This window comes from Sinohyriopsis cumingii, chromosome 3 (genome assembly GCF_028554795.1).
Source record: "Sinohyriopsis cumingii isolate HCF-2022 chromosome 3, ASM2855479v2, whole genome shotgun sequence".
Lineage (NCBI taxonomy): Eukaryota > Metazoa > Mollusca > Bivalvia > Unionida > Unionidae > Sinohyriopsis > Sinohyriopsis cumingii.
The window spans coordinates 35,004,289-35,017,282 of record NC_142963.1 but is presented as its reverse complement, the minus strand read 5'-3'; positions in this window follow the sequence as shown (position 1 = coordinate 35,017,282).

The following is a 12,994-nucleotide window of genomic DNA, read 5'->3' as shown; positions in this document are numbered from 1 at the left end:
ATGCTCCATGCAGGTTTTAGGGGTCTCTGTAAATTAGTTTTTGTGATTGTTATGTAATATATACGTGCATCTCCCCCAATTCGAAACATGCAATAATGATTACTTTCATGTATATTACTTCCATAGATACGATGTTCTTTTGCTACGCACTAAAACATTTTATTGTACCGCATGATGTATAGATACGTATCATGGACCTGTGGCCTGTATTACAAATAAGCACTATTATTATTATTAGTAGTAGTAGTAGTATTACTATTGTGATGATGATAATGATGATGATGATGATGATGATGATGTAGCAGCAGAATCAATATTAGATGTATCACGTGAACAGGATTAAATTATTTCGTAAGTGTTACGTGACACGTAGCTTGAGCCGAAAGATATTGAAAATTGGTTTCCTTATATATCACTGGTGTACAGAATACTTTTTGGGTTTTGACCTCAAGTTGGAGCACGAGCTTCATGTTACTGGTGATAAGGTGGCAAGGGATTAAATGTAACAAACCTATGAAAACAACCCATGTGACAGTTCATGTTAACAATTTCCCGTTTATCGTATTATTTGCAAAGGGAATCCTATCCACAGTCCGATTAAATAAATCGTTGATAATATCGCCCATGCTCATTGCGTTTGAATAAGCACTTGTCCTAAAAGATATACATTCATGAAGAATTATTTGAAATGTATAGGTATCAAATAGTAAGTTGTTTTGTTCACATGTTCATCATTTTATAAAGCTCTTTTCATTCTGTAAAACTTGTCAACTATGTTTATTTTTCTGGCAAGCATATTTCCCGAGAAAAGCAAATGCAAGGTTAAATAAATATGTATACCTGTCCACAACACCTGATGCACATGCCGAGTACAGGTATGTCAACAAAAAGAAGGAACACTTATAAAGTACTCCCACTTTATGTTTAGTATCGAACTTCGTGGCATTAACCTATGAACAATCAGCTGGACACAACATGAGGTCTGGGTATGACTTACACCGAAGGGGGTGGAAGGGTGTGGGCTGGGGGAGGGTGGTGGCAATTCACTGAAATTTAATATTAAACATAACAGATAAAAAATGTATCACCACACCAAACCTTTTCAAAACATACATCAGAGATCATATTGTCATATCTAAAATTTAGAATGTCATTTAAATAGAATAAATATGCATTTTTTTAACATTATTAATAAATATATTGACAGCAAGAGAAACAGATGATTTGCCCTCATTGCAAAAGATTTCATCTAAATATTTGTTGACGCAATCTGGGTTAGGGACCGAGTGGTGTCATTCAAAGTTACAGGGCGACTTGGAAACACTTAATCCGAGGCGGAAAAAAAACTGTTAAAATGTATAAGGGACAAATAGATCCGAAACCTAAAAAGAAAATTGGAAAAGAGTAAACTATCTAGGCTATAGTATTGACAATCAAACGCATAATTTTACGGTATACCTTCTATAAAGCACATGAAACGGGGTTTATCAAGTTTTCGAAAACGTATGTAAACGGACTCATTCCTGTGTTTTTGAAATACAAGTCATGAACACAGACACCTCTCTCTCTCTCCCTCTCTCTCCATACATATATTTGTACTCGTTTATGTATTAATTTATTTCCGTTAAAATATAACAATTTAAAATAGTTTCCAATACAATATAAAATTAATGTGGAAAGGAAATCAGTTCGCTTTGATTTGTGTTTGTGTGTGTCAGTATGTATATGTACTTGTGAAAACTCAGTTAAGTCACTCACTAAATACAATACAAAATCGATATACTTGGAGTTGCACAAAAGGAACTTTCAGAAATGACTTTGAAATGTAATTTTTAAGACCAGATGAACATTGCAGTCATCAAAGACATTTGGTGAGAGAGAGAGAGAGAAAAACTACAGGTGTAATATTTAACATGTTATTAAGTTTTGAATGCTCAGTAACTTCATTAAAATATACAGGATTTAATATGGATCGTATAACAGGCACACCCAGGTCATTACTTAATATCGGTCAAAAGCTAATGGTGGAATCAGGGTAACATTTCAAAAATTATCGCATGAGTAATCACAGAATTCGTGAATCACCTTTCGCTTTTTTAATGAACAAATCACTAGACTTTAACGCCAATAGTCACGTCAGTAGGTCTTGTGTGCGATTTTCAACACAGGTGAGCATTAGGGAATGTTGGTCTACTAAATTCAAATGACTGTTTTCATCGCTCTACTGGTTATTGTTATCAATATGAGATGACTAAATGCGAAACTATGAAACAAAGGCCAATAATCTAATTTGATTAGAAATGAAATTAATATAGCGACCTTCAGATAACTGATTGCTATTATTATTCAGTAAATAGAGACATCCTTTATAGCGATTTCCAATCTATGTATCTGAATTAACAAACAAACAAAACAAACAAATTTACTAACAAGACTATAACTTATATTAACAATCAGTCAGAAACTAATAAAATAGCCACAGGAAGAATACGGGTAATTCTTCTTTGAGAAAACAATGTTGTTTGTGTGATGCTGTAAAAAAAAAGCTTGGTTGTGATTAGAAGGACCTGCCTCAAGTTGAAAGAAATGAAATACTGGCTACAGTAATTACAAATTCACAAATGTACTTAAATATACGTGTTACAATGTGCTGTACTTTCTGTTTAAAAATTCCCAAGTTTTATAGCTTGTGTCTGTTGGTCTAATGTTATGAAGCACCGTATATACTTGCGTATAGGTCAAACCAAGCTGAAAACGGCGCAATATGCGTCGGCAGATCTGGATCTATGCAGATTATTAGGAGTAATCACTAAAGCAAATATCAATGCAGATTATTAGGAGTAATCAGTATAGAAAATAACATAGACATTGATCTGCCAGCGCATAAGATCAGGGTATATGTATAATTTTGCAGTTGGTTCCGACTTATAAGTGAGTATAGACGGTATATTGAAATGAAATAATTAAAGAAACAAAACTTTTCAAAATTGATCAAGTTTCCAGTTATACAAAAAAAATATAATAGAAGAAGAAAGTATAAGAATTAAAAGAACCAACCGTTCTTGCTTCTACAATAATTTATTGAAATGAATTCTGGGTCATTTATAGAATTAATATGCAAAACGAATACTTGTCTGGTGCAAAGGATTGTTTTTATAGTTTCATATAGTTTTCATTTCTTTACTTAATCTATTTTCCTGTTTCGCTCTCTGTTACACAGGTACGTATGTTTAGACAGTTTCATTACACACATTAGCCTGCTCGTAAAATATGCTTTGCAATAGGAAAATATAATTATTTAGTATGGATATACATTACGTTTTCAAGAGCATAGCGCAAGAGACCACAAAAAATAAATTACAAAAGAAATATAGACTTAATAATAATAATAATAATAATAATAATAATAATAATAATAATAATAATAATAATTATTATTATTATTATTATTATTATTATTATTATTATTATTATTATTATCATTATTATTAACAATAATAATAATTACAATAATAATAAAAATTATTATTATTTTTACTGTAATAATGATATACAGCATCATGAGGGCGATACAGATTGAACAGATCTATATTTAGAACATACAAATTTTTGCATGTACATATTATAAATATATCAAGATACATGAAAGCAGCACCTGCATACTAAACAAGTACAAAGAAAAGGAAGAAAATAACCCCGAAGTCATATACATCAAACGTGTAGTAATAATATCGCATGAGGGTATACATCCAGTGCATTTAAATATTTTCTTAAGTTGTCATTGAATACTCTCATTTCACCAGTTTCACCCTTCAGTCATTCTATATTAATTGCCTTTGTGGATTAACCCCTAACTTTTTGACACCAGGATCGCAAAATGTAATTCTATCATTTTCTGTATGATGAATTTCTATGTGCACCATTGTTTTTACAAAGCATCGTTGTGCTTGCGTTGACTGCATTGTTTCCCTTGACAATTGTTGATTGTTGGTTCCATATTTTATTTTAATGTTTTGAGGGCCCCTACAATTATCGATGCATCTAGTTGTAGCCGCTAATAGAACACAACAACTACGTATGTAGTTAAATGTTTTATTCAATAATGTGTTATATTTCTTATACGGTATACATTAACAACTCTTAGCATTTATTCAATAACATGTTCTATTTTTTATGCGGTATACATTAACAGCTCATAGCCATTTTATTTTCTCCTTGATTGTTGCGCTATATGTCTCTTATTTCGTATAATCCAACTGGATATGATTTTCTTTTCACACAAGCGGTTTGGAAATAAACGTGTGTTGGTTTGAACCCACTCCAAAAGTGGAATCTTAACGGAACATTGACGAAACTCGTACAAGAAACGCGTTAATATCTTTTATTGCTTTGTTACAGAATATGTTTAGTCTTTTGATAACAATCAAAGAATGTTTATTTCTTTCACAGGATTCAGAGGTTGTAGGAAAAAAATTAAGACGGAAACTGAGAGACTTAATTTATAGTTGAATTGTACGAAAATATTATTGAATTAGTTTAGTAAATAAGTTTATTGTGGAAAATGCTATTGACGCAGAATACCATCTGGTAAAATTATGAACAGTGACGCATTTTGCTGCGAACTTGGAGATTGGTCATCTATTATCGATCTCTTGAAACAACAAGCGAACTCGTCATTCATCCGTGAGTTGGTGTCAACATTTTATCTCATAAATATGTAATTGGAGATTATATTAGTTACACTATGGAAGGTAAAGGATAAGAAAGAAAATCAATGGCTTATAATGTTCTTCTCATTTTACAAAAATTGTAAATATATATGAATATATGTTGGATGATATTAATTTTAATGCCAAATATAACAAAAATTCTGCTAATAGTCAAAGTGAAGAGTCGCTGTTAAACATTAGCATTTAGCCAAGATATAGATAAGCAAGAGGATGAGTAACGAGGAACGTGAAAGACGAGAATAAATAAAGAAAGAAGTTGAAATGAGAAATCAAATTAAAATATGTCAAACATTGTGTAGAAAGTGGAGAAAATATGAATAAATCGACAACAATGCATAAATAAGTAAAAAGGAACAAAAGCCAGATTACAAGTGAACAGTAATTTCATTCTGGAGCGAATCCTTGCAGGGGCAACTTTGATTTGAACTAGGGACTTTCTTTCAACCAATCACATTTAAGTTTACTTGAATTTTCACTTTTGATTGGCGTTTAGTTCAAACTCAATAACAATCTCCAGAGTTACTGGGATATCAGGGCCTGATATTATACTCTTGCTTTCCGAGAGTCTCCAAATCCTACAATTCTGACTTCCGCCTGTATGAATATTATTGAACATCAAGATATGAGCGATTTATAACAGATTACATGAAACCTTATTTGTTGAGTAATTACTGAATTTAATGGTACTATCTGCATCTGAGTTGCATTATTTACCCGTATGAAGTAATATATGAATACGTTTTGCTACAGTTTGCTGTGTTTTGCTACGTTTTTCTAAGTGTTTAATGAGGAGAAATCAATCCTCATAGCATGCATGGCTAACAAACCGAATCATCGTGTGTGTGTGTGTGTGTGTGTGTGTGTGTGTGTGTGTATATATATATATATATATATATATATATATATATATATATATATATATATATATATATATATATATATATATATATATAAGGAAAATCCACACCACAAACTTGGCCTTTAAAAATAACTATGAATCGAGCGTCTTTGTAAATCTTGAAAGTGATGAACTCTTATAAGTGTATTACAATTAACGTTGCAAGTTTATTACAGGAGCAAATGTTACAATCTGTCATGGTAGTAATTATCATAGTTTATTACATCAGTTATTACAATTTACCACAGTAGCAATTATTATAATTTACAGAGCAATCATTATAACTTACTACAGTAGCAATTGTTACATTTATGTGATGAAAACACTTCCATAATTTTACAAGGATTATCTTTGATTTGGTTAATACATTAATATATTTGATTTTGTCTTTTAAAATTTTGTATTAATCATCTGACTTGTTAATATTTGGAGAATATTAAATGTATAACACACTGACCATAGGTCACTAGACTGTACATGTCATCATCTTCATCCATTATTTATCAAATGGAGATTAGCAATTTTACTCATTAGTCGGAATTCGAACGATTCGTGAAGACAATCTTTCTTAATGCGTTCGTATCAACAAAAAGAATCAAGCCTAACTGTTCCCGATTACCATAGAAATGTCACAGAGGGTTATTCCTTATCAAACAGCCCTACTAATGTATTATTGTGAAAGGGATGCTAATTAGTTTTAGTTATGACCCGTCATAACAATCTAGTAGTCAAAGTAAGGAGTGGCGTACTAAGGGTACGACGATGGCGACAATGACAGCCCAAAGAGGTTTTGGCAACCCAAGACCTCAAGTGCCTGTGGTTTTGGAGCCCAAAAACCTCTGGCGGCCAGGGTAACCGCCCTGTCCGTACCACCCAACCCCTTCTGAAAGCAAGGGCAATGTGGAAAATGTGTCCATGCACAAATCTATGTTATTCTGAATACGTAGACCGTTACGAACACATTTTAAAAGCATTTGTACATGTACACATTTTAGTTACTCTGCATTGTAAATATATCGACCGTTGTTAGCATGTGATGCTGATTCTAGAATGGATTTGACTAAGATTTTTATTTCGTGAAAGTCAGATTCAAATAATTTGCTTCAATTTTATTTCTAGAACATTTTTTGGGGTCTGTTAAGTGTTCAATACGCGTGTTTAGAAATGAGACTTAGAAATAAAAGTGCTAAATTTAATAAAATTCTCTAATTAACCTGATTACCTGGAATTAGATTTAGCTCTATCGTGGATCTGAGGGCGTGTTGGAAATTTCTCTCATTCTTGTTTTATTGTTGCTTGGATAACATTTATCCATAGCTGGCCTTTATTTAATACTGAGTTGAAATTCTTCAAGAAGTCTTAGCCAGGATCCTGGGGTAAGAAACACCCGGGCCTCTCCTAGTTTTTGTTGAAACAAAGGTTTTGTTTTATAAAACCTTTATATCTCCCAGGCGCCGGAGATATATCCGCAGTTGCCCCCACCCCCGTCGGCCTTGGTCTTAGTTACAAAAGGACGCGGTTAAGCCTTATGATATAGATTTAAATTCAATTCTTCCCACAACAAGATAATCACAAATTTAGTTTTGATTTTGCTTTTTTTGTTTGGTACTGTCTATAACACTAGAAACAAACTATATCACAAGCCTGTTCAGTTATTCAAAGCTATGAAACTATTATTTAATTACATCGCATCATCATTTTACGTAACTATCAATATATCTTATGTGACAACAGTCCGATTACAAGAGCGCATGCGTGTCGACGTATCTGCTGATGTTCTAATTGCCCGATAAATCGACCCCACAAATCTGTGTTGATACTGATGGACGATGTTATGGGTATAATGTCACCTGATCGTTAAAATATGCAATTTTGCTGCATGCAAATCATGTTGGAACAAACCCGCATACACTTTAGACATATACCGGTAATTGGTAACAGTCATATCAAACGCGAAATTTAAAATGGCCATATGACAAATGGTTGTGCTATTCCAGGTGGATTTACAAGTCACCAAATATATGATTTGTTCAGGAAATATAATCTACATGTCACCAAAAGAACCCTTCGGCCGACGGTAGCTGCACATCCACGAGAAATACCGGTAAGTATATAAGATATACATCGATGTGTACAGCCAAATTTGAATGCAGCTAATTGCAGTTTTAATGATTAGGTGATATCAGCCCCTCACCAGAAAATCAATATCATCACGGGTGAAGGGCTGATTTATCGGCCTAATATTCTAAATCTCAACAAGTTTAGAACGGATATTAGATTGGAGAATTATTCAGAGAATCGACACGATACGTGATTTAATTATGTTAAGTTGCTGAAACAAGTGATACGCAGGAGTAACATTTAGATAGTTAAGTTGGGGTGTATACAATACAGGTACCATATCGAACCTAATACGGTAAATATAAGAAATCTAGTATTTTCTTTAGTACAGATAAGGAAATATTTCAGAGTGAAATTGAAACAATAATGTCGTTATAATACGAAACGTGTCTACCTCATGGCTGAATAATTTAGTTATCTGTACTAACAGAAAGCAGGAAATGTTTCTTTCATTATATAATTTTAGAGGCAAAAACTGTTGGCTTGCATGGATTTTGAGTTTTTCCCCATTCTATGCCAATATGGTCAACGCTCTATACCAGGCATGGGCATCGTCCGGATAAGTGATTTTTAAAGCCACACCCTGTTGTGTAAATTAAAAGACAAAACTAGATCAATGGCCAGAACCAGTCTCAAACATAAAATTGTGTCTTGGTCTAATTATTTACTGTTTTCATACCAAAAATGAAATTAAATCACATTTCCTTCTCAGACTGATATGGTGAACATTGATTGTAGTAATGTAGCATCATGACAGAACTGTTGACCCGACTGATTTCAGAGTGTATCATCTTAAAACGCAAGGTTTTTATTATTGTGGATTCATGTATTAGTATTTGGCTTACCCATCTTGTTTTATTCTGCATTCAAACGTCAATTACCTGGCCGAGCTAGCTTGCAATCTAGCTTGGTAACAGATGCATTTTTTGATTGACATCCGATTTCAGTTTGCAATCAGCACTCACCTATCCCAGATTTTTCGTCGTTTTCAGACATGTTTATGAGCGTTGTGAGAATTAAAATCAGCACATAAAAAAACAGATTTTAGTTGTCATTTTTTAACCCAGACTGTTACCCAGAAAGTTAATATAATTTCTTGTAAAGTATACATAATTTGTTGCACAGTGTAACATAATTTGTTGTAAAGTGTAACTAACATAACTTGTTGTATAGTGAAAAAATATGCGTTTGACACGCAATATGGAATAGAAACAGGTCATGTAAGTTGGTCAATGAAAATTTGCACAATTAATGAGGAAAACTGCTTTAAAAATTAATTCTCAAAATTATTTGTTGTTCTTTAGAATGAGAAGAATGAATTAATTAAGCCTAAATATCGAATATACCATACGTTTGACATATATATTTTCTAAATGGAAAAGAGTATTTTCAGATTTTATATCATTACAGTCGCGATAACACTTTAATTGCCAATGTTGTGTCATCAGTAGTTTCTTAAACTGATTTATTTAAATATCTCATTATCAAATATAAGTTATCATTACTAGCAGTGGCACTTTCTTACTTTCTAACTGATTGCCGTTTGTACTTGTACATGTAATGCAACCACTTGCAGAGCCAAGAAAGGTTTTCTTCTTCTTTCATCGAAAAACAAAAATCAAGAAGCTTGAAAAATATGAAACTTTACCACCCCATTTATAGAAATTTGCTGAAATATTGAGTATAAAACCCCACCATTACACGGTTGTTTTAACGTCTGTACATGTTATAATAGGTGGACGAAACTGCAACACACACACGAAAGGATGGATGATATTGTTGCAAAGACAAATGAACTCAAAGAATTAACATTTATCATTTTCTCATAAACGCAGTAATCAAGTAGAGTATTAAAGCATGGCACCTGCCTGCCAAACATTGCCATAAAAAACATGAATAGGACATAAAAAGTTGAAATTAAAGGACCCTTTATCAGGGTGTGAACCTCTTTAAACTATTTTGTCACGAAGAGGAATAACTTTGAACCGAAAAAAACGAAACTAATGTACAATAATCTGTCATAAAAGAACCTTGTTTTCATTTCTTCTTTTTTTCTTTTTGTTTTGTTTTTGTTTGGTTTGTTTTTTAGTTTTGTATTTCTGCGCATATTTGGTTAATAGTCGTGTGAAGTTGCACATAATACGTCAGTGACCGTAAACAGAATGAAAAAAAAAGCTTTATACAGATGTCGAGAAGATACCGTGACTCTGGGTAACTTGTGCACAAAATAAAGCGAAGAACAGAGAATCCATTAATCAATGGAGCTTTCTTGTTCACTTGGTTAGAAAATGTGCTCTTGCACTGCATTTTTCGCACAAGCATATTTATACTGTTCAAATGAAAATTAGATTTCGTTACAGCTGATCTCGTGATCTAGGCCATGATTGAAAAAGGGTGACAATGATTGAAGTCAATTGTGTTGCTGGGTTTTTGGTTTGGTGCTTTATGGCACAACGATAAATGAATTTAGTGCAGAGGCAATTAGAATATGCGCCTTGTCCAGACACAGACCACGTTATCCCTCGAGTTCAAACAGTACCCTTTAAGTCGCCAGTATGACTCTCTAATCACTGAATTACAACTGCTACCTTCTTTTTTGTTAGGAACCTAGATATAAATCTGTCAAATCTTCAGCCGGTTTTGCATCTTATTTTGGTAATTATGATAATGCACATATTTTTGATTATCAATAGGGATTTATTTTTATTTTCTAGAATAAAACAATTTTAACAGTTAGTCAAATAAAACAGGTCTGCATACATACATACATACATACATACATACATACATACATACATACACACACATACATACATACATACATACATACATACATATATACATACATACAGACAGACAGACAGACAGACAGACATACATACATACATACATACATACATACATACATACATACATACATACATACATACATTGCCCTGACAAAAACACTTCGTAAAGTAATAGGTGACTGCATAAAAAATCATCAAATTCGCACAACTTACTCTTAAAGTAAAGAAATGTGTATGTCATTGCCCTGACAAAAACACTTCGTAAAGTAATAGGTGACTGCATAAAAAATCATCAAATTCGCACAACTTACTCTTAACGTAAAGAAATGTGTATGTCATGTTGCTTGTTTTACAGAGTTAACATCTAAATTCCGACACTTGTACCGCTTACCTGTTTTTGCTTACAAGACTCAGTCAACGATGTACTCTCGCCAGTCAACGATGTACTCTCGCCAGTCAACGATGTACTCTCGCCAGTCAACGATGTACTCTCGCCAGTCAACGATGTACTCTTGACCTTATGAGCCATCCGCGGTCAAAATCTAGCACCATACAAATTAACATGTATACATTTTAAAACTGGTAATTAAACGGAGGAATTGGAATAAGTTAATCTTTATATGACTGTCCTCTTTATAGTCACACCAACCTCCTTCCCACAATGCACGAAACCCCCGTCAACTCGCGTTTTAGAAACACCTCCTTATTTGGCACAGATTATGAAATATACTTTTGAACTCTTAGTCCTTTGACCTTGGTGAACTTGACATTAGTTTTCAATGGTAACAGTTATCTTACACATTTGAGGGACATATGGTGAACGTTTGAATCCAAAATATTACCAATACTCACATAGCTAGGGGAAAATTTGTTTTGCTCATATCTAAAATTGTATATTTCCATGGATACAATCTAAGAGAAAAAAACAGGGATGGGTGGCAAGTATCATGAGGAGTGCTTACTGGTCATTCTTTACTCATAAAGACTTTGAATCTAGGCATAAGAGTTATATAATTTAATTTCAAACATGAAATTAAAAATATGAAGAATTAGACCTGAACCGTTTTACAATGCTTTTGAAGGTAACATTAAATCTTTTCAATTACAGCAGCGGTCGAGGGTGTACCTAATCACCTCAGAAGCAGCACGCACTCGAAATAAAGCTATGAAACCAAAACATGTATACATTTTCGGACCGAACATAAAGCCCACAAAATCGCTCACTATGAAAATTTTAGAAAATACATAAGATGCAAGAGAAAATAATGTAGGTGGTATGCACATTGTATGCCGAAACGTAATCTCAAATCTGCTAGCACAAACGTGTTTCTGCACTAGAATCGTCCCCTTATGCACTCAGCACGAAATCATGCAATTTTAAAACCACTGCAAATAATGAGCAAGAAACGTGGTGATAAAGTATGGAGGCCCTTTCAATCATTTGTACCCTATGGCAGATCACACGATACTGTTTACTGTCGCTACATAAATATTCATTTTACAAAAACGGTTTAATTTAAACCGTACATTCATCTATTCGACATATATATCTTCAAAAATACAAATGTACACGTGAATGTTATTTCATGAAATGCATGTTTATAATAAATAAATTTAATATTTTCAAACTTTCTTCATTAGGCTCAGCGTTTTGCCAGAAAGCTATTAAGGCAACTTAATGCCCATTGTGACAGCTCTAGATACCATTAAGTACCGTAAACCTGTCAGCTTTAGCAACAGACCGTCGTGATGTTTTATATTAATGATCAGACCTGACAAATAGTTTGAATAAGAATATAACAAACATCCCATTCCAAGTGGCAGTTGACGGTTATAGGTTTTGCCACCGTAGTCGTGGATGATATAGAAATCCTAAAATGGTGCTAGTTGTCTGAGACTGGCACAGTCAAACTGACAGTAGCTCTGTTAGCAGAGCATTGGACTCGTACTGGAAGTTTCAGAGATTCGAAACCCACATAGGCCAGGCAAGATAGGCTGCCTCGGCATGACCTTGGGAAAGGCACGTGGCTTCTATTTCCTCAACATGATAATGCTGATAATGCGTTCAAATTACCCCGCCTCATTTAACCCAAAAAGAAAACTAAACAAAGATACGATTAAAAACGAACCTCGCATGGTCAATATTCTCATTTCATGCATATTTTTAAGAGTGTAGAAAAAGCGCAACATCATCAAGTCTACGTGAATGTTTAGAAAGAGTTTAACACTGGCAAAAACATACTTTAAAATAAAAATGATTTAGTCACCTCATTACACTTTTTAAATCATATATTGAAAAATATTTCCAACAATGCCTTCATTATTAACAGTTGGGAAACCCTAAAATTTAGATCATTTTGGTTAACGCTTTTCAAATTCAGAATGATTTGCATTTACAATGTTTTAAATCAGTTATCAATGTGCCATATGAAAATAACAATTACCAATTAAAAAAA